General features: G+C 35.7%; 1 protein-coding gene across 50 annotated transcripts in view; it reads right to left on the reverse strand.

Moving 5' to 3' along the window:
• The window catches only part of ZBTB20 (zinc finger and BTB domain containing 20), a 769,297-nt gene that overhangs the window by 432,906 nt on the left and 309,805 nt on the right, over positions 1-26,586 (reverse strand). Inside the window, exon 8 of one of the 50 annotated variants that reach the window (XR_007457486.1) lies at positions 796-1,082. The exons of the other annotated variants lie outside the window; for them this stretch is intronic. The gene's annotated coding sequence lies outside the window, so the exon portion shown is untranslated. Of the gene's footprint in view, positions 1-795; positions 1,083-26,586 lie in introns of those variants that run through there. 50 annotated transcript variants of the gene reach the window in all.

The raw sequence follows: 26,586 nt of genomic DNA on the forward strand, positions 1-26,586 counted from the left end.
CAAAACTTTAACCAAATTCAATGAGATATATAAGGATCAATGTTTGTTAGGAGAAAATGTACTGAAAGATTTTGTAAGTATTCATATCAAGTCTTTTCTTCTACTTCTAGATCAAAAAAGAATACTCAGAATAATCTAGAAATATATAATAGAGGTGATCTATTCCTCTAGAATTCATCTATAGTAGGCTAAATAATTGCACCCCAAAAGTGCCCATGCTCTAATATCCAGAACCTCCAGAACATGGAAAAATGTTATGCTACATGGAAAAGGGACTGTGTAGATATAATTAAGATCGTGGACCTTAAAATAGGGATAATATCCTAGGTAATCCAGATGAGTCCAATCTAATTACCTTACAAGCAGAGAATATTTTTTCTGGCTGGAACTTGAAAAAAAAGATGAGGTAAAGGGGAAGTCAGAGATATTCCAAGTGTGATAATGATTTGAGGCACTCTTGCTGGCACTGAGATGCAGGGACCTGTGTGCAAAAGGCTAAGAATGTCCTCCTCAGGTCATAAAGAGATGGGCACCATAGTTCCACTACCACAAGGAATGGAATAAGCTTGGAAGCAGATTCTTCCCAGAGCTTCCAGTTAAGAAACCAGCCATCTGACACCTAATTTTCATCTTGTGAAAACTGGAGGAGAGAAATCTGTTGAGCCAACCCAAAAGTCTGATCCACAGAACTATGAAATAATAAATTTGTGGTGTTATCAGCTGCTAAATTCGTGGTCATTTGTTATAGAGGCAAAAGACAAGTAATATACCATTCCAATTCTATGGCCAATAGATATAATAGTTTAAAATTATATGGTGAAGAGCTGGAATAGGAACCACTATTATGAACATAGTAGGTTCTTGGTATACTACAAACACATTTTTTCCCTTGATTTTCTTTTTTATAGTCATATCCCTAGAGAAAGTGAAATGACACAGGACTGAAGGACAAAGATCATAAGACTGTCTATCTGCTTAGTGCAGTGTCCTCACCAAGAAGCTTCACAAATATGCTTTTTCCTCACAGGCAAGAATACTATCCTACTAATGTAACATTACTCACACCAATTAAATTCCCTGTCCTGAAAAAGAAAAAGAAAAATCTTAGAATAGTCACAGGTTTATAAAGACATGATGATAATGGTCATTTAAGAGACACTTAAAAGAAGGCAAAGGAAATCCAAGCAAACATACCTAAAATTCAAAGATCATATGTATACTAGGGTGTGCTGTATGAGTTGTCTTAAAACCGTATCTTTAAAGGAAATTATTTTCTAACCTACAATTATGTATTTTTATATGGCATCACCAGAGCTATTTTTCAAAGTAACTTCCAAAATTAATTTTCTTTCTTATTCACATTTTTATACAGCCAGATTCTGGCTTCAACAGAATATAACAATATTGGAAGAAAGGCAATAACTTCCAATGATTTTTTTAAGCATGGAAGGTTTAGAACTTGACTTTGGAAGATTTACTCAAGTTCATAACCTAAAACTCTTTGAGGTATAACAACAACATGTTGAAAATGGATACTTTTGTAATCAACTAGAAATGATTCTCATGGTAAAGGGTAAATTCTCAGCAGGTTGTACATATCCTACTTTATAATTATATCACAGTATGAAATAATACCAAAGAAAATAGGAGGAAATACAAATATAGTGATTAAAAATTCTTGTTGAAACAGGATAAATGCAGTTAATTGTTTTTTCTGTAGAGACAGAAAATACACTAAAAATTACTAATGACACACTGTGCAGCTTTTCTTTTGTATTCCATGAGGCCATAACAGGAAGTATAGTTCTACTATACTTGATATAGTCTTGATATGGCCTGGTTAAGAGCAGTGCAGAATGGAAAAGGCCACTGGAGAAAAAGACACTCACCTTTCTCCTCTTGTGAACACTACATTCTGCTTCCTACAGACCTCTGAAAACTTATTTAAAAACTTTGGTCATTTTACCGGAAAATATCATAATTTTGAGGGACTTTGAGCCTCACACACAGCAAATTAATACCCATTTTATGTCTGTCCCAATTTAGTATTTCTAAAGGGGATGGATAATAAATCCTGCCATCTCTCTCTCTCTCTCTCTCTCTCTCTCTCTCTCTCTCTCTTTTTTAGGGCTATTCAGATACTAAATAAACCAGGAACATTTTAAAATCCAATCTCACAAAAATCTGCTTTGCTTAACCTTCTCTCCTTCTTTAAAAAATAAGAAAGGCATGATGTTCTTTTTTTGTTAATTAATTCACTTTAGACAATTCCTTAAATTTTCATTTTAATAAATTTTTGTGTGGGTGCATTAATTACTTTCAAAGACGCTTTACAACTGTTACCTATTAAAAGCCTTTGTTAGTGAATAAAAAAAAAGGAAAAAACTTCCAGCATGCCCCCTCCCTTCTCCATTCTGAGCAGGTCCTTGCTATCAACTGCTGGAGTATGCTCGCTTTGCACCTAGAGCTATAATTATTTTGCTTTAATTTTACAAAACCTTTTGTTCCATTCCCACGAGCCCACCTGATCCTTATATTACACTCGCTCTATTAAAACACTCATGCAGAACAAAGCATGGCTGTACTGATTCATAAGTAACTTTTTTTTCTCAGTAAAATGCCACTGGCTAGGGTTTGGGACATAGTCCTGGGCTTCACCCTCCTCTGCCAGTTTTCATGCATTAGAGCAAAAAAATATGTTGTTTCAGAGTGCCGTATTCTTCCCCAACATCCTTTTTTGCCCTGCTGGTTTTTTGTGTGTGTTTAAAAAAATATTTTGTTATACTTCATTTTACTCTGCAGCAAAATAAGTGATACAGTGTTGAGGGTTTCTTTCATTCATATGGTTAAATTCTTTTAAAAATCACTTGCATTGCCTTCTATAATTTTCCTTCTCTCTCCTTACTCCACCCCTTTTCCTTGAGATCTTGCAACACATGTGGGCTTTTGGCAGAAAAAAACTGCAGTGACTCATCAAGAGAATTGTTTGTTTGCTCTGAGGAGCACCCTGAGGACCCTCTGGGCTGCACACGGAGCCCTTTGATCCTAGGAAATTTATTTCTTCCAGATGTTTTCCCCATAGCCACCTTTCTGCAATGTCCCTCTTCATTATGTAGCATAAGAATAAACACTCAAGACCCATTGCTACAGCATACAGTTTTCCTGAATGGAGTGTGACAGGGAATTGACATTTGATTGAGCTGTTGGGATGTCCTTGCCTTAGGCAAAATGATGGAGGAAGGTTAACACTGAGGAAGGCAGAACTGGGTCTCTTCAGGCAAGTGTCCTTTGGATTAAGATGGAAATTATGTGAATCAGGCCAAAGAAAATATACAAATCTGCACACCACTGCTCATGGACCTAGTCTTATCCAATCCTATAAAGTATTAATACTTGGATCTATCATGTTACTTGTCTAATTGTTCCATCTAAAGTCTAAAGTATGGGTGGCCAGGAAAGTAAAGTCTTTGGATACCTCTTGTACTTTCTTGGTCTGGCTAAGGATGCTGGTAGAAATGAGAAGGGAGACAAAGCAGGAGATGGAAAGTAGGCACACAAGATGATGTGCACTCCCCCACCCAATGGTACCCACATACTCTCCCTGAAACCTATGACTGTTAACCTTATATAGAAAAATAGAACTTTGCAGATGTAATTAAGGATTTTGCGATGGAGAAATTATCTAGATGGGCCCTAAATGCAATCACACGTAACCTTATAAGAGGGAGACTTCATACCGACACAAGAAGACAAGTCAAGATGACCGTGGAAGCAGAGACTGAAGGGATGCAGCCACAAGCCAAGAAATGATGGCAGTCACCAGAAGCTAAAAAAGACAAGGTTATGCATTTTCCCTACAGCCTCCAGAAGAAATGCATCTTGATTTCAGCCCAGCAATACTAAGTTTGGACTTCTGGTCCAGAATTTCAGAGAATATATTTCTGATGTTTTAAGTCACCAACTTTGTAAGTAATTTGTTAAAGTAGCCATGAACAAACTAATACAGAGGGTAACTTTAAGACCCCACTGTTGGGCACATTCCTGAAATCACCAAAGGTCCAAGGAGGAGTGGAAAATAGGATCCCAAGACTTTATGTCAAAATTCTTTATGGAGATGCTAGACTTCTTTTTTTTTAAGTTTATTTATCTATTTTTGAGAGAGACAGTGAGCATAAGTGGGGGAGAGCAGAGAGAGAGAGAGAGAGGGAGAAACAGAATCAACAGCAGGCTCCAGGCTCTGAGCTGTCAGCACAGAGCCTGATGTGGGGCTTGAACTCACAAACAGCAAGGTCATGACCTGAGCCAAAGTCAGACACTTAACCAAATGAGTCATCCACACATCCTGGAGATGCTAGACTTCTTAAGAGAATTTTTGATCTACAGCAAGTCATGAGTGAAAATAAATAGGGCAAAGAGAGTACATGAGGGCATTTAACAGGTTGTATGGATTCTGAATGCAAATACTCTTTCTAATACAAATTTGCATATTTTATGAAGAAGGACAAGTCTATCATACTTTCCCTTTAAAATAAATGTTTATATATAATGTATTACTAGTCATTTTTCTCCCTAAATCATCAGTAGAGTGAATTTTAGTGACCATTGATTTGGCATGCTTATATGATATTTGGTGCATATACACTATGCTATAAAAGGTAAAGATCCTCCGCCAGCACTTGAGGTAACTTTCCTTTAGTTATTCAAAAGACAACAGATTTTTGAAGATTAACCAAAAGATAAACCAAAATTCTTGATACCTAAACTCAAGAATTTTTAAATACATGTATTAAAACAATAACTGAAGTCTAGAAAAGCCCAAGAACAAAATGATTATTGTGTGACCAAATCACCCAGCTTATTACTTTCTCCAGCTCATGATAAAAAATCTATAGCAGCTGCATCATTAAAAAGGACCAAGGAAGACTCCTCAATTCCTGTAATTCTTTTCAGCTATTGGGCTTTTCAACAACCAAACTATTAATCTTCATAATCAACATGACATGATCTGTAGACTAGGTCACTGATATAGATGAAGAAATAAAGTTCTGGAGGGCCAAAAGAGATTCTAGATCAATCAGAAAATCAGAAGAGCTGAGAAAATTAGGTAGAAATGCGACTCTATTCTCCAGTACCTTTGAAAAGCAAATAGAGATTGAGTTCTCCTTTTGAGGATAACACTCCAAAGACAGAACATGTAAAAGATGGTTATTTTTTGCTATTTTCATATTGTTACCACAGAACATTCATTTGACAGTGGGTTTAAAACCAGAAGGAACTCTATTTTTTAACAAAATAAGCAAATGATAATCTGATGATTAATACAACTATTGCACTGAAGAAATATATCCCAAGACATTCAAACTACCAGGAGGCAAAAAAACAACACACACACACACACACACACACACACACACACACACACAAAACCCCCAAAACAAACAAACAAACAAACAAACAAACGAACAAACAAAAAACACATACATTTGGGGGAAGCATGAATAATGAGAATCCCAATATATTGTGTTTTTCCATTTCCTACCACTACTAGCTGTGTCCTGACCCGAGGCAGTTCAAGGTCTCAGGACTTCAATGTTTCACTATCTGGAATGGAGAGCAATCAATATAAATTCTACCTTCATACTCCCATGTCTCATTGTTTTATTTGCTTTAACACTATGTACACCTTATCTTCGGAAGAACAGAATGCATATCTTTGCTTTGAGTGTGCTGCAGGTTTTCATAGTACCATATAATTACAGTTACTCTTTACTCACTTATTAACCCTTCCAACAACCCAGAAGGCAGTTGTTAACATTCTCATTTATCAGCATCCCACCTATTTCTATAAGCTCCTAAAGAGCAGGGAATGTTTTCTTTTTAACTAGCTACCCTTAGCTCTACAACATCTGGTAAATTCTTACGGAATAACTGCTATCATATAACCCAAGGTACAGGAGAATGGGTAGCCAGGATCAATGGGGATTGGCCCATTTGACTTTGCAAACTTTATAATAAAATACTGAGCGCTGAAGAGATAAAACATGTAAGGATTTTTTAAAATCCTAATACAAAAGTACCTTAACTCCCTTAGCATTTATTATAATACTGAAAGCTAATAATCTACACTGCTCCATAACAAATATACTGTGTCATAACAAATACAGGAGAATGAGTTTAGTGTGATGCAGTTTGCTACAGTAGGGAAGAGGTTGAGATGAATAGAGCTTTAAAAATCAAGAGTCAAGGACATTTGGGAAGATATAAGATGTACTTGGGTAACTTTTAAAAGGATAAGGACTTGTCTCTAGCATTTTAGTCATCATGTTCTTGGGAACTGAATTAATCAAACTCCCAAGGTATCAGTTACTTAGTATAAATTTTCCAATAAACACCCCCTTGATTATGCACTTAGATCTTCAAATTGGGTAGATTTATACAGCCCCTTTTACATAGGCAAATTATGCACACACAAAAAAAAGTAAAGCTAATATTTTTTTTCTTTGAAGCTGTTTAGTGAATTTTAAAAAATCCATAATGAATAAAATCAGACTTTAAATTCTGGGTAAAAATGTTCTACATCAATGACTGTCATAATGTGTCTTGGTTATAGATTACTATATTTTTTTCTTAATAAAATGAGATCATCATCAAATATATAGATAGATCAGTCTTCCCATAGGGAACTTTAAGATCATCTAATCCAATGCCTCATTTTACAGATGAAGAAACAATATGTGAATGTTTTAATAAAGCCTACTTGAGGATTTGTGTTGAGACAAAATGGCTGTTACATGAAGACAGAAGCAGAAAAAGACTGAACGGGAGAAGGTTAATGAAGGAGAGAGGAAAAAGAAAAGAGAAGGGATTTTTCATGGAGTAGGGCACTAAGCAGAGATTCATTCTCTAATGTGTATCCAGTTCTTTGCCAGAGACTGGTTTAAATATTACAAAGATGGTAGCATCCATTTTTTAAAGAATTGCTTAGATTATTAACATATAAACAGTTTAAACAGGTTTATCCCTCGAGAATCACATGACTTGTCAAAAATAAACAAGCAGGATCTATATTTCTAACATGGTCACTGTCAACTCATTATACTGCATATCACCACTCACTTCCCCAGCACATGCAAATTGAAGGGAAACACAATGACCATGGTTAAAATTTATTTTAAAATAAATATTATATTAACCCATAACCAGAGAAAATGTGAATACTTTTTAGTGTTGTATAACGATAAATTTTAATTTGGCTACTTGCTACTAAGGAGAATGTAAACTTGTTAAAAGTGAAAACTCTGGAACCAGACTTCCTGAGACTGAATTTTGGCTTTATCATCTACTTGACCTTGAGCAAATTTCCTCCTCTGTGCCTCAGTTTTCTCATCAGTAAAATTAGAATAACAATGGCAACTACTAAAAAAGCTGTAGTGAGGATGGAATCATAGATCTTTACATATAAATATCTTAGAACAGGGACTGGCATATACTAATTACTCAATAAATAGCTGTTACTAATAATGCACACAAGGCTGTTAAACATTTTCAGGGGGTAAGAGTATTCTCATTAATGAGACTTGCTTAAGTATTCTGTGTTTCAATGTGTTGCCTAACTTAATTTATGCCAATATTCCATTTCAGTATGAATAATGAAATAGTATGAGGAAAAGCCTCAGTTTAGTTTGCTTAGATGTGTTTGAGACAGGGATTATCATCCTTTTGAAAGGAATAAGCTAAAAGGCTCCACTCGGTTCTGGCTTGAAGCAACCGAGAGGTGATTCTTAAAAAGCAAAGGAGAAAATGAGGGAGCAGGGGAGGTTTAGCAGGATGCACATATCCTCTGATGTTGTGGGAGCATGAGAGAACACTCTCAGAGGCAAGTGAAGGTGCTGACTCTCTGGCAAGCAAATGCCCCACTTATAGGACCCCATAGCATCTTATGCATGTCTCAAAGCAATTAACCTTCTACTGTGTAATTAGCTGTTTACTTTTTTTTCTTTGATTATACAGTGATCTACTTGACAAAAATCGTTCCATTCATTTATGTTCAATAGTTACTTAGTAAAATATTAACTGAATGAATGACTTAGCAAGTTACTTGACTAGTTAATACTACAATAGGGGAGGCTAGTTAGCAGTCCCCAAAGGGAGAGGTAAGGCTCTCACAGGTACTCCTCAATGGAGGGAAGTGTTGAGGCAGAAATGACGGCTGTTATGGATCTCTGACCTCTGTGCTGGAGACAAATGCTTTCAGTAAGAATAAAATACACTTCAAGTTATGGAGCGCCTGGGTGGTTCAGTTGAGCGTCTGGCTTTGGCTCATGTCATGATCTCGAAGTCTGTGGCTTCAAGCCCCATGTTGGGCTCTGTGCTGACAGCTCAGAGCCTGAGGCCTGCTTCGGATTCTGTGTTTCCCTCTCTCTGCCCCTTCCTTGCTCACACCCTGTCTATCTCTCTCTCTCTCTCTCTGTCTGTCTCAAAAGTAAATAAACATTAAAAATATATATATTTGAACTTTAAAGTTCTATTAAGTTTTATAAGGTTTTTTTTTGTTTTTGTTTTTTTACCATAGCTTTCTTTTTTAAAAATTTCACAAATATTTGGGGTACCTGGGTGGCTCAGTTGGTTAAGTGTCCGACTCTTGATGTCAGTTCAGGTCATGATCTCACAGTTTCATGGATTGAGCCCCATGTTGGGCTCTCTGCTGACAGCACAGACCCTGCTTAGGAGTTCTCTCTCTCCGTCTCTCTCTGACCATCCCCTGCTCGTTCTCTCTCTCTCTCTCTCTCTTTCTCTCTCAAAATAAATAAATAAACTTAAAAAGTTTTTCACAAATATTTGAGCATCTACTACGTGGCAATTTACAACAGGCAGAGGAACTAAGTGCAACACGGGGTACAAATATAATCAGACCAACAAACCATGGCAAATATCTAAAAGTAAATTTAATAAGAGTCCCAGATAATGTGCTGTAGTACATCAGAGAATAAGTAACTACTGATAGCTGGTAGGATCAAGATAATTTTAGTAGAGGGGGCAGTATTTGAACTCAGTCTTAATTATAATAATTAATCTAAATCTATGAAAGTAGAGCATTGTACACTTAATCTGGAAACCAAATGATGCACAGATACACATGAAAATATCTGTGAATGAATGACATAAACATCAAAGGTGTGCCCAAGTCAAAGTACCAATATATATGAAAATCTGGCTAGTAGTTGATGCATACATCTCTGTAATGGCAATCAATCTGATAAATAAAATAATTACAATGCCCCTTAGAAGAGTCATACATTGATGAATACATGCATTCATTCTTTCAATCTTATGTGAGGACCTATGGTCTATCAGGTTTTGAACTGTGCTGAGTACATTGGATATTGTGGTTAAGACCAAAGTAGATTCTGCCCAAGAAGTAGATTCAGATAATTAAATTAATAATTACAATATGATACATGCTATGTTAGGTGAACAACTGGATATTATGGGAAAACATACTGTAAGCTATTTATACTTTAACTCATTCCAGAAATATGGCAGCACTATATTGGGGCAAATATAAAGTGCTAGTGGTTTTCATTGACCTTGGATTTCTTCTGATTTGGTCTTGCTTATGTACAGAGTAGATTTCCATATGTGGGTCTTATACACACTGTTTGGTATTCAAAATCTTGTCTTTGAACTACCTACCTAATTATGGATACATCAAGTACAAATACATTTGTTTTCTTAATTTCTTTAAGACTAAATATGGCAGCATTTTTCCTACCTCAGTGTTTCTTTTTCCTGTTAAAGTATATCTTTTATTATAAATGACAGCAACCTCAAGAAGATGATGGTGACGATGTGTGAAACAGAAAAAAAAAATATGCTCTCCTTGCAAGATTGTATCTACAGGCCCAAGAAAAGTAACATCTTGTTTGGACTGGTAAATTGAACGAACAACACAGGAGTCAGAGGAAGCAATTATAGGCAATGCCAATTCTTATCATTTTAATAAGTGAAGGTTTCAGTTGGTCTTTTTTTGTGTGTGCTTCTTTAAATTCAAGCTATAGCCTATACCTTATAACAAATATTCCACACACACACCCCTGCCCCACACAAAAAGTGTCATCCACAAAGTGCAGCCTGCCTTAGAAACCAAAACTCTAGAATTATTAAAGCAGACAACATGTGGTCCTCCTTCATTTCAACCTTAGGGAGGAAGAAAACTGCCTTTTTTTTTCCTTTGCATGAAAAAATATACTTAACTAGAGCTGCCACAGGCTAAGGGACTAACAGGGTAAAACACTAAATGATCCAATACATAGGGCATTTATCTCACTGGATTTCATCTAGTTCAGCATCATGGCTTTGTAGTCTAAGCAGTAGATGAAAAGCTTCAATAAGCTGGGCAAATAATGTTTTATGTGAATAGCATAGAAAAAAAAATGAATAGAAACACAACACTTCACCACAGCACAGAATACAATTAAATATGATTATTAAAAAAAAAAAAAAGAAAAAGAAAAGAACAACAGCAGCCAACCATCTGCCCCATCACTGAAAGAAATGTGATCAGTTCAAGTAGTCTTAAATATGGTGAAAATGTTCTTAGGACAAGCAGGATGAGAGAACAGAAAAGTCTCACTCTCATCTGCTGGACTCAGGGCAGTGTGCTGTGTAGCTACCATTTAACTGCTCCGTGTTTAAGTTTTCCCAACAATCCTATCAATTATGTATGCATGTTTGTGTTTTATAAGTTCATAATTTTTTAGATTAATTCGTGGAGCTCTGTTAAAGGATGAACAAATCATGCTGCAAGAATGAGAATGTGAATAAATGCCAATTCTTCCCCATATAGGAGATGGAATACCCTCAGTCCTAGGATAAGAAAATGAAACACAGGATCAGATGTGGACTAGTCCCTTCTCTTAAGGATCTCGAACTAATGAAATACATTGACGCTAATTGTCACAATAACAATTATTGAGCAATAGCTATGTGCAAGGCACTATTGCAATCATTTCACATACATTCTCTCATGTAATGATCACAACACAATATTACAGATAAGGAAACGGAGGCAAAGAGAAGTTAAGTAACTTGCTGAAGATACACATGCTAGTAAAAAGTGGAGTTAGGAAACAAACCAGACATTCCAGAGCCCATACAATTTTAGAATATTCTGACCCAGAGTTGAAAGGGGTCTAACCAATACCTTGGGAACATTATTCAGCTTTTCTGGACTTTAGGTTCTTCATCTAGAACAGGGTTGGGCAAACATTTTCTATAAAGAACCAGATCATAAATATTTTAGGCTTTGTGGGTCAAGAGGCAAAAATCAGGAATGCTATATCATATTGGTACTTATATAACAAGTAAGAAAACAAATCACATTATATTTTTTAAATAAAATTATTTAATTTAAAAATAGTTAATTTAAAATTTTTAATTTCAAATAAAATTATTTAACATAAATCACACTTATTTTATTAACAAAATGTAAAATATAATAATAATTAAATATATTTTTTGTAATACAGGTCTATTAATGATAAGAATACAATTCTTTTCTAGAGGATAACATTTTGCTTAATTAGGGTCAAAGACAGTGTCCCTATTATGAAGTCAGTTGTAAATGTTCATTTGTGAAAACATTCTTACCTCATAGAGGCCACACAAGCTGGATTTGGCTCACCAGCCACAGTTTACCAATCCCTGGTCTAGAAAACAAAGTCAGAACCCTTCCAACTTTAAGATTTGATGATACTACCTTACTCTAAAAGCATAATAAGTATGATTTTCAGTGCCTTCAGTAAATCTAGATAAAATGTGAAATCTATAAACCTTATCTATACTCTATACATTCTAATAATTAAGTGAACAGAATGAATGCAACTATAGTGTCAAATATTTGTATTTGCCTTGCAGATTATTGTTGTCTTAATTTTCGTAGGACAATTTAGATTTTTACCATATTTCCACAGGCCCCTTTCAATGTCACTACAGAGGAATAAGCTTTCTGTTGAAAAGGCATTTGAGTGGTAAAAGAAAATGTGGCATTGAAAAAACCAGCTTAGCCTTACAGAGAAATAAGAAAAGATTAAATACAACATATAGATAGTTTCCCTACTGAAGGGAATCCCCATATGACTTAATTCTGTGTTTCTATGCTAATATTTGGTTTCTTAAACTAATAATCTAAAATGATACTTTATATAAATTGGTGCTGGATTTGCTAAGTGTGGTTGTTGTATTGTCTTATTATTATTATATTGTTGTTGGTATTGTTGTTATTACTATTATTACTGAAACTCCTATGGTTAGTCATATGAATTTCCCAAAAAGCTTCTAAACTCATTGTCAGCGTTAATAGGAAGTAATAAAAACAGATGGCTTCCAGCATACGCAGAATCTTTTCAACACACACCAAAAGAAGTAGAGATTTTGCCCTTACTTAGAGCAAAAATATCAAGAACTTACTGTCTCACATTCATTTATACTCAACTGCCTATTTTCAAAAAAACATTAAAAGGTCAATCTCAGATTTGAGGTCAAATATCACATGACTTGTCAATCATTGAAGGCATAATTGAGCACTTCTGTAATATTAAAAGTAATAAAATTAACAATTCTGGAAACTTGGAATAAGTTTCTGGTATCTGATTCCTGATTGAGTCAAAGATCTAATAAATGGTGCCATTATGCAAATTTTTTGATGGTCCTAAATAAGGTTGGCCCTGGCAAAATTCAATTTTATATTTACTCCAAATACTACATTTTATTTTTCCCAGGTAAAAATGAATCAACAAATCAATTAATGCTATTTTGTATATACTTCCTAATGATTCTTCCAAGGCAATAGTTTTTAATTTTACAGGGGCTTTTTATTTGAAACTATTAAAAACTCTCCCTCCTCCATAAACATACAAAAGATAAAGTTTTAAAGAATTACAAACATTCCCACCACTTAAAAATAAATTTTAACAAGAAGTAAAAGAATCTGCCTCCATACCTTCAATCTTTCTCAGTTACCACCCAAGATAACCAGTTTGGAGTACACTCTTCCCATATCTTTCAGGCAGTTGTATTTCACTCTGTACAAGGTAAGATGAGAATTACCCACACTAACCTACAACTTCCTATTCAAGCTTAAAACATGTAATGCATATGTCATCACAGCAGTATGTATGGATCTATTTTATGCTTTGTAATAGTTTGATATAGTCTAATATAACAATGTTTTAAGCCATTTATCTTTTTTTTAAATGTCTATTTATTTTGAGAGAGGGAGAGAGAGGGAAGCTGGGAAGGGGAAGAGAGAGAAAGAGAAAGAGAACCCCAAGCAGACTCCGTGATGTCAGTGCAGAGCCCCATGAGGGGCTCCATCTCACCAAGCGTGAGATCATGACCTGAGGTGAAATCAAGTCAGTCGCTTAACCGACTGAGCCACTCAGGCGCTCAAAGCCATTTATCTTTTTGATGGAAATCTAGTATGCTTTGAAATGTTTGCTATTATGAATAAAGCTGCAATGAAAATTGTTGTAATAGGAGCACCTGGGTGGGTCAGTCAGTTAAGTGTCTGACTTCAGCTCAGGTCATGATCTCATAGTTCTAGAGTTCAAGTCCTGGATCAGGCTGTGTGTTGACAGCTCAGAGCCTGGAGCCTGCTTCGGATGGATTCTGTGTCTCCCTCTCTCTCTGTTCCTTCCCTGCTCGTGCTCTCTCTCTCTCTCTCTCTCTCTCAAAAAAAAATAAAAAAATAAAAAATAAATATTAAAATATTGTTGTAATGTATGTGCATGTATGGAACCACAAGTACCACAAGTGGATTACTGGATCTTAAGATATATTCCTTTGAGAAACTTGTTTTTGAGGGTAGATTCTTGAAACATTTAAAATACCAAGTAATTTTGTTAATTAAATAATGACCATTATTTAGTACCTAACATTCTAGGCAGTGTGGCATGACCTTTAAATGCATTAATACATTTCAACATATGGAGTTTATTATATATGGAAACTCTACTGACCAAATCCTGATCACACTTTGGAGTTGGACTGCACCTCTACAAGCAATGAGGGGTCAGTGAAAGTTTCTGAGTAGAAGAATGGCCCACTTTCCTCACTCAGAATAAATCATTTCCAGGAAGGAAAGAGACCCTAGTAGCTGGAGGAGACATTAAATAATATCTAGTGAGCTTGGGACTAGACAATAAAGAACAATCCTTGCAAAGAGCTAACATGAAAAAGGCTTAACATGGAGCCAACTTCTGTATCCAAACTAAGGCAAAATGGCAGCATTAGCAGGAGAAACACATCTCCCTTCAAGTATTATCTGTCAGACAGACGATGGCAACATGCTGGGAGCAATAGCAGATTAAGAACATGCTGAGCCATCCTGCCTATTATATCCAATGGCCTCCAGACAGCTACTATTAATTGAAGAAGGCAGGGAAAGGGAGAGCAAAAGGCCCTTTAAAAAATAAACACCGAGATTTCAGGCTTAAATGTATGCCTAGTTGGGGGCACCTAGTCGGTTAAGCGTCAGACTCTTAATTTTGGCTCAGGTCACCATCTGAGATCACGCTCCACGTTGGGCTCTGCACTGACAGCATGGAGCCTGCTTGGGATTCTCTGTCCCTCTTTTCCTCTCCCCCACTTCCTCTTTATCTCTCTCTCAAAATAAATAAACATTTAAAAAATATATGCCTAGTTGAGAGTTTCTGCTGTGGTTACTCACATACAGAAATTATCTAAAACAAACGGACCAGACCAACTAAGTGTCTAAGGAAACTATATTGACAAAAATATAAAAATAAGAAAAAAAGATGAGACAGAGCATAACAGGATGGTGCTGTTCACAGAGAATGGGAAGAGGAATCAAGATCTTTTACTACATTTAAGATGCCTGGTGGGACATCCAATGAAGACAGCAAGTGAATGGTTGCTTTTATAATAAGTCTGGAGCCCAGGTGACAGGTTAAGGTCAGACTTGAGATAAATATCTGTTATCATCAGCATATAAGTAGTACTTAGAGCTACTGGATTGGATGAGCTCATCTAGAGTATATTGTGGAGCAGAGAAGGGGGATCTAACACAAGAGACTGACAGATCAGTAAGGTAGGAGAAAAATCAGGAGAGTGTGAGGTCATAGAAGTCCAGGGTAGACATTATCTCTCTCCCTGCCTCTCCCCGACACACTAAAGGATTAAATCACATTTTGAAATGCTTCTGAGAGGTTGAATGAGAATAGGCCTCTATATATCAGGGTACAGACAATGTCCTGCAGCAAGGAATAATAAACAAATTAGTGAATTGTGTATGCTACATTATGATAAAAAGAAAATATTTGTTAAGAAGAATAAAAATGTTGCCTTTCTTGTCATCACTGGTAGCTAGATGTGAATCCTGAAAATAAATTTGGAGAGGTGAAATAACTTGCCCCAGCTCCAAAGCTACCAAGGGGCAGAAGTCAGGCTGTGATGCAGGTCTTCTAATTCCCAGAACAGGGCTGTTTTCTTTAAAAGGAAATGTGTGCTTATTAACATAAATATGTTTTCATTTTTCCAAAATGTTATTTTAAAGTAGAGACTAAAACCCATTCAACACCTGATGTGGTGATCTTGAAGAATTTTATTTCAGGAACCACATTCTCAAATATAATTTGCCTCAACATTAGAAGTACGAACAGAGCTATAATTTGCTTTTTTTTTTTTTTTCAGATTGCCCTTTCCTGTTGTATCACATATTATTCATGTAACTGGCCAAGATATAGCAAACACTCAAAAACCATGTACTGAATGAATACAGTAATTTTCTTATGTCTCATATTTATATAGGTACATACACTATCTTAAGTATGTTAGAATTTAGATATATAGAGGCAAAATTTTTTAGATCTTCAAAAAGGAAATTTCTGAAAAATTAAATGAATGTACTATCATAGGGGGAAAAAGGCAATTCTGAGAAGAGTAGAGAAAAAGCAACTGTATCAGAAATCTAAATATAATAGACCACACTTTCTTTTCCTGTGGGGGGAAAAAAGTACATATGAATAGAATATCTCTAAAACTAAATCAGGAAAGATTACGGCCACAGAATCACATTGTCATCTATAGTTTTATTTATTTTATAATTTTTTTTAATGTTTATTTTTGAGAGAGACAGAGTACAAGCTGGGTAGGGGCAGAGGGAGACAGAGTCACAGAATACAAAGCAGACTCCAGGCTCTGAGCTATCAGCACAGAGCCCAACGCGGGGCTCGAACCCAGGAACCACAGGATCATGACCTGAGCCAAAGTTGGATGCTTAAGTGACTGAGCCACCCAGGTGCCCCTCAGCTATACCTTTAAACTATGTAGTTAAAAAATGAAAAAAGTGTTTCCGCTCCACATCTATTACACTGACTAATGTAATAGAAATACCTGTTGTCAAGGCTGTGGAACAACTGGAACTCTTATCCATTTCTGATGGGAATACAAAATGATACAGCCACTCAGCAAAACAGTTCAGCAATGTCTTATAAAATGAAATATACATATGTCATGTGACCTAACAATCTGGCTCCTAGGTATTTACTCTAGAGACTGAAAACTTACGTCTGCACAAAATCCTATACACAAATGATTACAGCAGTTCTATGGTAATTACCCTCAAGTGAAAAAAAGAAAAAAACAACCAACTAAATGTTTTTCAGTGGTTAAATGGATAAACAGTCTGGTACAACCATACAAAGGAATATTACTTAGCAATGAAAAGAAACAAACCATTAATACATACAACAACATAGATGAATCGTAAATGCATTATGCTGAGTGAAAGAAGCCAGCCTCAAAAGGTTACATACTATTTGGCTCTATTTATGTGAATAACAGTTCTCAGGAGGACAAAACTATAGTGATAAATGAGAGATCAGTGGTTGTAGGAGTTGTACGGGAAAGGGATAAAGAGATAGCATAAAGAAGTTCTTTGGGTGAGGGAACTGCTCTGTATCCTGATAGTGGTGGCAGCTGTAACAAAAAAATATAAAAAATTCATTGAATTTTAAACCAAGAAATTTATAAAAGTTAGTAAAAATGTTCAGCATTTTCAGAAGGAAAAAAGAGAAAGCAACTGGCTTACATACTGAATTATTGGAAAATATGGAATATTTCTAAAAATACGGACTCATACAAAATCATGGCTTCTCCTACCAAGAAAATAATTTGGTAAGAGATAGTATTGTTGGTGAAAACGTAGCTGTCAGCTCTGCCTCTACCATCAGTTAATGAAAATGAGAACTCTAGTACAGCTACGGCACTTAATAATAACCCTCTTTAAGATTTGGTCTCTATAGTTTATGACAGTCATTACTGCTTATGAATCAAGGATAATACCAGCACTTGAATATCGTAAATACGACAGGCCTCAATAGCAAAGTAAAGATTATTACTTAAACTAATAAGTTATTATATTTCATAGAGCCCTCGTGAATCTGTGAATAGACTACTCAGTTCAGTTGCGCCTCTGCACCCTGTAACTATAATCCATTTGCAGTGAGAAACCTTAAGTTTTAAAATGTACGTTCCTTTATTTATTTATTTATTTATTTATTTATTTATATTCTTTTTATGTTATTTAGTGGTAAAATATATGTAACATAAAAGTTACCATTTTAACCATTTTTAGGTCTACAGTTTACTGGCATTAAGTACATACACACAGTTGTGCAGACATCAGCACCATCCTTCCCCAGAATGTCTTAATCTCTCAAAATGAAACTCTGTAACCATTAAACAATAACTCCCACTCTTCCCTCCTTTCAGCCCCTGGTAACCTCTATTCTACTTTCTTTCTCTATGAATTTGACTGTTCTAGATACCTTGTATCAATAGAATCATACAGTATTTGTCTTTTCATGTCTGGCTTATTTCACTGAATATAATGTCTTCAAGGTTCATCCATGTTGTAGCATGTGTCACAATTTCATTCATTTTTAAAGCTAAATAATATTCCATTGTGTTCATATGCCACGTTTTGTTAATCCATTCACCTGCTGATGGCCATTTGAGTTGTTTCCGCCTTCTATCAAATGCACATCCCTTTGACATTATTGTCAGCCACCATTCCCTCCCCACCCCCACATAAATGAGACGCAAGGCATATTCTGATACTCTTCAGCAACGCAAGACATTTCATTTACAATAGTCAAGTTTAAAGAGAAATTTTAAAATTTGGTCACCTATACATAGTTTCTAACTGATAACTATGGAAATAGCAATTTTATGTTTCTCAAATATTTGTTCAAGTTTGGTCATTAGCTTAAAAATGCGTGTGACATACATGTCTGTGAGACGCATAGAGCTGTATTATGCATGTTAAAGTTTTATTATTGTCTGGTTAGGAAGGTAGTCATTATCTAGAAAAATGGTTTTCTAGTGTAAAGCAGCAGGTTAAACCAAACACGAATTGAAAATTCTGAGATGAAATAAGAGTTTGGCTCCTTTAAGGTATAACTTGCAGCTAAACTCCACTTCCGACAAATTAAAACAGAATATCTGGGGGATGCCTGGGTCAGTTGGTTAAGTGACCAACTCTTGATTTCGGCTCAGGTCAAGATCTCACAGTTCGTGCTCTCTCTTGCTCTTTTAAAACAAACAAACAAAAAAACAAAAACAAAACAAAACAGAATACCTGGGGTGGGGCCAGTGCATTGTTTTTGTTTGTTTTATTTTTTTGGAGTTTTTCTCTTTCTTTCTTTCTTTCTTTCTTTCTTTCTTTCTTTTCTTCCTTCCTTCCATTCTTTTTTTTTCTTTTTTACTTTTTAGGTGATTTTAATATGTAGCCAGAATTAGGAAACTCTGAGCTAAAGGAAGAAATCCTGAGTTAAAGAGTGTAAGAGTAATCAAGTGAAAGCAACTGTAAAAAGCAATTGGGGCCTGGTACATCAAAATGAAAAGAAGAGAAATTCAGAATTCTAAGTGGCAGAAGAATCACTTAAACAAGGAGAAATTAAATAGTCTTTTAGTTAAAACAGAAGAATAGAAGAGTTGTCAATTATAAGAATAATTAACATCTATATTCTAAAGAGCTCCAGAACCTAAACTAGAATGTAAGCCATGAAAATGGTCTGAGAAAGTCCTAAGCTGAAAATAAGATAAATAGGTAAATATTTAGAGGAACAATTTTTTTGGGTTTTGGAAATATCAACTTTCTTGATTGTATATAGTTTTTGTTCCATTTAAATGTTTGTACTAACTGAACTTTATAGGTGTAACATGAAATAATTTCTCATCTAAGTAAACATTTACTTTATACACAAAAGCATAGTTTGAATATATCCATTGACCTACCTTACTTCTTTGGGCTTCTCACACATGAAGTGACAAGAGTCCTATTTGCGCTGTACTAACCCATCACCAGGAGCTAGAAAATGTAACATCTCTGTCACAACCCTCTTCCCCCAATCACTCCACCAGAACTGAAGGGATGCTTGAACATTAAAAAAGACCAGAACATGGTACCACAATAGCAGTCTATAAAAAATTGTCAGAAACATTATCATGTCACTCAAACTTGAGGTGAAGTCTCTTTACTATAAAGGATAACAATATTAAAATTAACACTGATCAAAAGCAAAGAAACAAAATGGCAAATAAGGAAGAATATCCCAATAACACTTTTCCTTTTATTCCCTCTCTCTCTCCCCCCCCCCCCCCCCCTCCTTCTCTCTGGACATTTTAGAAAATGAAAAAAAAAATGGAAAAGAAATGAATAATGACCTCTCAGAAATAAGCCCTAATATTTTATATGTTTTGTGTCTTGCTTTTTTTCTACCTAATATGAGCATTATTTGTCTCATTAAAATCTCCTCATAAACATTACTTGTTTTTCCAATCACACCTCTATTACACACCTTAATCACACACACACACACATCTTTCTAGCTACAGTCACTGTTCTCACCAGCCTATTGGGGCACTGGTAGGAGTCACATAATAGACAAGAATTCACATTCTTGTGTAAATATTCTCAACTGAAGGCATAGGGAGGAGCTTTCCATGATCAGCTGCTTATTGATTTCTTCAGCTCCCTGGAGTTAAGAGCAACAAACATAATTGCAAGCATATTCTAGAGATTTCCTCACACCTGTAAGTGGTTTACTCTGAGTCAGCACTCTCAAAATGGAAGGAGAAGACAGCTGGCTGGCTGGAAGTGCCAAGACGACCCAGCCCACCCAGGGTAGGACCCATGAGGGACCAGGGAAGATTTGTGCAGATATAAACAGCTGGAGTGTCAAAATACATTTCATTTGTTCATGCTTCTGAATCTCCTAACCAATCACCTTCTTCCATTCATCCACCCTCTCTCATTTTTATTTGGGAGGAAGGATTCTCTCTGTCTCTTTTTCCCTCCCTTCATTCCTCTTTCCTTCTTTCTCCAATTCTCTTCCTCTCTCCTTCCTTTTTCGTAAAGCCTTTATCGTAATTGGCTATAGCATGAAGTAAAGTATCCCTGTTTATCATTAGTTGTGGTTATCATATTACAACTTCCCTGTGTTTTAAATTTAGCTCATGGTGCCTCTGTCCTGTATCCTTAAACATCAGTCATTGTCAGGACTACTCTGATGGGATGTAGAACATACTGACTCTGTGAAATATAGTACCTCAGACTGCACAGTCCTCTCTTGCCTGGTTCCAATTCAGATATTCTGCCCAATTCAGAGGCTCAAGGGGGCCTTTGGTGCCTGTCTTTAACCTAAGGTTTCTGGATCTGACCCTCTGAATACTTAAAACTCCTGTGAATTTTCTGTTGGGAATATAGTCCTGAAACCTTATCTTGCAGAGGTGTTTTTCTTTTCCTTCTTCTTCTTTTTTTTTGTCCCCCTCAGTGAGTTAAAGAAGCCTGAAAGTCTAGTGAGATTTCCATCAGAAAGGGAAGAAAAAGACAGACCTAGCAAGGAGTTGAGAAGTGAGCAGAAAAGTTAATTGACCTGGGCCTGAGGAGGGTTAGTGAGAGCCCTTGAAAAGGATTGTGAGGCAAAGGCAACAGGAACATTGGGGCAGCTATTGTGGGAGATGTATTGTGGATAAGAGATGCCCAAAAAACCAAAACAACCCCAAAAATATTTAGAAATAACCTCTCAGAAATAAGCCCTAATATTTTATATGTTTTGTGTCTTGCTTTTTTTCTATCTAATATGAGCATTATTTGTCTATTAAAATCTTCCAATAAACATTATTTGTTTTTCCAATCACACTCTGAGTCTTTAGACTCAGATTACTTTGAACAACTTTTGCTTGTTCAATTATTAATTCTTTGTATATGATTCATGTATGAACCTGCATCATGAAAGAGTTCAGCTTTACACACACACACACACACACACACACACACACACATACACACACACACATCATACTTATTAACAAGAACCAGTACCATCATGAAGCTCAGGAAATATTTGTTGAGTAAATGAAACACTCTATTTAGAGTATGTACTTTACTCTGTCTTATGGAGGTTGAGGCACTACAATGAAGTTGAAAGTTCTGTATGGTGATTATTTTTCTCGGGCTGCTTTTCCAAGGAACAAAAGGAAGTAATTTAAAAAATAATTTTACATATTCATTTTCAGACATACTTTCATAAAATTCATTATAACTAATGAAACAATAAAAAATGGTTAAAGAAAAAATTACTAATCTTCCATCAGTCCTTTGTGATTCTCAACCATGTAAGATGACCATTGTGAAGAATATGGTCATAGAAAATGCACAACATTTATTCATAAATGTTCATTACCCTGAAAATTTGCTCTTTTCATCTAATAAATATGGTCATCCTCCCAGGTCAATAGCAATAGATAGAATTCATTCTTTATCTATATCTATATCTATATCTATATCTATATCTATATCTATATATCTATATCTTATATCTTATATTTATATATTTATTGTATATATTATAAAATATATATTTTATATAATATATATGCATATACATCTATATATTTATTTTCGAGAGACAGAGCACAGATAGCGGGGAGGGGGGTGCGGGGGAGGGGCAGAGAGAGAAGTAAACACAGAATCCTAAGCAGGCTCTAGGCTCTGAGCTGTCAGCATAGAGCCCGACATGGGGCTCGAATCCACAAACCGTGAGGTCTTGACCTAAGCCAAAGTCAAACGCTTAACCAACTGAGCCACCCAGGCACCCCAAATTCATTCTTTTTCTAATGGCTCTACAATCTTCAATAACATCTGTCCATATATGGTATATATATGGTCAAATTAATAAATTTAATATCCTTTTTAAAAACAAATTTTATTAAATTTTACTAAATTTTTACACAGGATACTCAACACTGAACACCTATTTGGTACCAGTTTTACATACTGAGAAAACTAGTAAATTACTCATGGTTCTTTACCTCAAGAAATTCACTGTCTAATATGAGATAAAACAGTTAATTTTTTTTTTAATTTAAGAGGAACTGCTCAGAGAATTTATAGTAGAGAATGCTTTTAAAATAAATCTTTAAAAGGAGTAACATATTACTGGCAATTCATTGTTAGTCATTGCTTCAAATGTAGGAACAGTGCTTAGGAGCTACAGAGTAGCTCCCTATATGGCAACTCAAAAAACAAACTAATTTTCTAAACAGTAAGAACTCAGATAAAGCACCTTACTCCCGAGACCTCAAAGTGATTTATAATTCTACTAATACTTTTACTGTAATAGTAATACATGATATTTATGAGCTATCTTTATTCCATAGAACTCTAAATACTTCATATGTATATTTGACTTGTTTGTATAATGTCTGCAAGTTTGAGAAAAGTGTGCCCTACAGATAAGGAAAATGATCTTAAGACAAAACTATTTGACAATGCCTGAATCAAGTTTCCAGATAATCAGCCTCATGCTCTTTCCTTTCCATTACATTTGCTGCCTCCCTCGTGGTAACTGAAATGATAATGTGGATATTATGATGTAATCAAACAGAAAGTCTCATGAAGCATGAGAGAGTCAGTACTTATTAAAAAACAAGGGTTTTTCATGCAAACTATTTCTCTGTCTACTTAAAGGGCTTATTAATAAAGCTTCACTGACAAGTTTTCTAGGTGAGATGAGTCTGTTAACTTATGGAGCAGCCAGTCTAGTGGGCCCCTCCCACTAACCAATGCTGCAAGAAGATAAGACAGATAAAGCCCTAAATGTGTAACCCAAATTCACAGCTGTTCCTACCAGCCCTAGTCCAGAGAACAGAACTCTGATAGTAATAACAGTGGCAATGGCAACAATGTTAGACATATATTGATTATTGACTATTTAATAAAGTCCTACAATATTCAAGTAAGTTAAGCAAAGAACAGTTCAGTAAAATTGTAGCAAATTTCATATGGTCAAGTTTAGTGCAAAATTGCAAACAAGTAAATGTCAAAAATCTTAATCTTCAAATACTCAGTAACTGTCAACATGAGCAAACTTCTTTTACTATATCTTTGAGGACATTTTATCATAGGAGGTTTATAAGTCAGAGAATCTGATACTACCCAGAACACTGAGTTCATTCTACATTCAATTTTCATGACCTCCTGAAAGAATGTCAGTTTAGCACGGCCTCTTCCCTTTTCCAGATGACAAAGAATGGTGCTTTCACATTGTCATTTGGGATACATGATGGGGTGCATTTAGAGCCAATGTACTGCACCTGATGTGTAAAACTCTTTATTGTTCTAGAGAAACTTGTGCCTAATTCCCTGACAATTAACTGTTTCAAAGAGTCACAAGTCTCCCAATTGCTTGTCACCAGTCTCGAAGAGATTAGATAAGCTTCCTCCCTGTTACAAAAGCTTTTCTTCATTCAAAATTCTTTTGAGAACAAAACATTAAACCAGAATTGGATTTTTTTTAATGTTTATTTATTTTTGAGAGAGAGAGAGAGAGAGAGAAGTAGGGAGGAGCAAAGAGAGAGGGGGACAGAGGATCCCAAGCAGGCTCTGCATGGACAGCTTGGGCACTGACAGCAGTGAGCCAATGTGGGGCTTGAATTCACTCATGAACTGTGAGATCATAACGTGAGCCGAAATCAGACACTCAACTGAGTCACACAGGCGCCCCCAGAATTGGATTTTTAACAAAATACTATAAGATTGTTGAAAACACTTCTTCTTTCTCCTGACAAGACTCAGCAGTTCAAAAGATATATTAATGTACTTTGATTTAGGGCTACTAGCAACATATTGCAAAGTGCAAGGATGAACCAAAGAACAAAGTCCCTTCTGCAAAGTAGAAAAGATGGTTTTTAGAGTTATTTTGAAGATGTGAAGGGACCCTTTCACACAGAAAGACTTGGAAGTCAAACTCAAGAAACAGAGAGGACAAAGTAACAGCTGTAGAACCCTAACAAGAAGGCATCACTTTTAATTACCATGAACTTATGTGTATTGCTGCCATTCTACAGTGACAACGGGTTTTCAAATAATTGTTCAAGTATGTTGATAATGGAAAATGACCTTCTCAGAAATGAGAAGCACTGCTAAAGTTGACACATAGAAGGAAATTCAGTATCATGTCTGAGTGGGAGCTACCATTAGCTAGTGTTTCAAATCTCTTCCTCTTCTTTCCCTTTTTTCCCTCCCTCTTTCTGTCTCTGTCTCTCCTACTTTTACCAAGAAGTTCACTTCTAATGTAGTTCCCAGTGGTCATTAGAAAACAATCTAACAATTCATAAGTATGTTTGGATTTTCAGTTTTGTGCTTTTTTTAGAAGCAGTAACAATGAATTCTTTCATTGACCTATATCTCTGATCAGGCTTATAAGGCTTCAAATAAGTTAATCTTGAGAAGGAAAATGTAAAACTTCTTCCTTCTTATTGGCCTCATAAACACAATAATTTACTTCTTTTTCTTTTCAAAGGTGTGTTCAAGTATGGTATAGCTTAGCAGTATCATTGTCTATGATGTGATTGGGATCTTGCACACAGACGCACAGTGAGTCGAGATAATGTGGGGATGAAAGACTAATGTCATAGATTTGACCTATCTTCCCAGCTCCTCATTTCTCAAAGAAGGAAACATATGCAGGGTATTGCTTTTATTTCTAGACAAGGTGATACAACTTAATTATAAAAGCACCCTTCTGACACACTCTCTTCCTTCTTGGGAAGTTTATGAGAGCATTCATTACAATTCTACTTTGTCAGATAAAGAGCTGAGGTGTGAAGACCACAGAAGACTAAACAGCATCCAGAAAAACAGACTTGAAGGTTGGTGGAACAATGGAAAGAATACCTGGGATCAGACAGATCTGTGTTTGAATTCTAGTGAGGTTTTTACTAAGATATGTGGGCAATTTCATCTCACTGAAACTAGGTTTCCTAAATTTTAAACTAAGGATTATAACATTGATCTTGAGGTACTTGAGGGAATTAAATGTGAAAAGATTTAAGCAGAGAGGGCACCTGCTAAATGTAACTTTCTTTCCTTCCTAACTCTTTTCAAAGTTTGAACTATTAGAGAACTAATGACCTATGTGACCACATGAGCTAAGGCGATAACAAAATGCAATAGATAAAAACACCAAGCAGGAGATAGTACAGAGTTTGAATCAGTTAGGCCTGGCATCAATACAAACTCACTTACTGGCTTTGCAATCTTGGATGTTACTTAATGTTTCTGGAGCTCAGTATTCTCATTATAAAATGGAAATGATTCCTACTTTGTAGGGTGGTTGCTGAGTGTGGTAGCAAGGATTAAAGACAACTTTTATAAAGCATCTGGTACATTAAGTAAACAGATTGTGAGTAATACATATTGTTCAGATTTTTATTAATTAAACCTTGTCTATAGACTCATCTCCTGTACTTAATATTCCTTTTTCCACCCAAGACCTTGAAAGGGTGATTGTAGGGGTGCTGATCACTGATTAGCTGGTTTAGCTGTGTTAATCTAGCTCCTAAGAATTAGGGTTACAGTTCCAGCCTTGCCATTAACTATTTAACTGTATGTCTTAGATAGGACTTCTAGGCCTGAATTTTGTTCATCTCTAAATGAGGAGGCTGGAACAAATAATTCCTAAGGTTCCCTGTTGCTATAATATTTTATGATTATAGTGTCTTTTTATTGAGTTATAGCAGATAAATCCTCATATCTTTAGAGCTTAACCTACTTCTCTATGGTTTAATTTTCACATTCCCTCTACTGTATTTATTTTCTCCCTCCCTTCCTTTCCTTTCTTCCTTCTTTCCTTTCTTTCTTTTCTTTTTCTTTTTTCTTTTCTTTTCTTTTCTTTTCTTTTCTTTTCTTTCTTCCCTTCCTTTTTTCTTCAAAAGGGGATAATTTCTATCTATATTAGTTTTCAAGCAAACCAATATCTCCATCTTGACTTAGTGGTATTCCATGATATTAATGCATCACACTTTAATATAATCTGGATTCGGGGGCACGTGCATGGCTCAGTAGGTTAAGTGTCTGACTTTAGCTAAGGTCATGATCTCGCGGTTTGCAGGTTCGAGCTGCGTGTTCGACTCTGTGCTGACAGCTGACAGCTCAGAGCCTAGAGTCTGCTTCAGATTCTGTGTCTCCCTCTCTCTCTGCACCTCCCCCACTCATTC

The sequence above is a fragment of the Panthera uncia genome, chromosome C2 (assembly GCF_023721935.1).
Source record: "Panthera uncia isolate 11264 chromosome C2, Puncia_PCG_1.0, whole genome shotgun sequence".
NCBI lineage: Eukaryota > Metazoa > Chordata > Mammalia > Carnivora > Felidae > Panthera > Panthera uncia.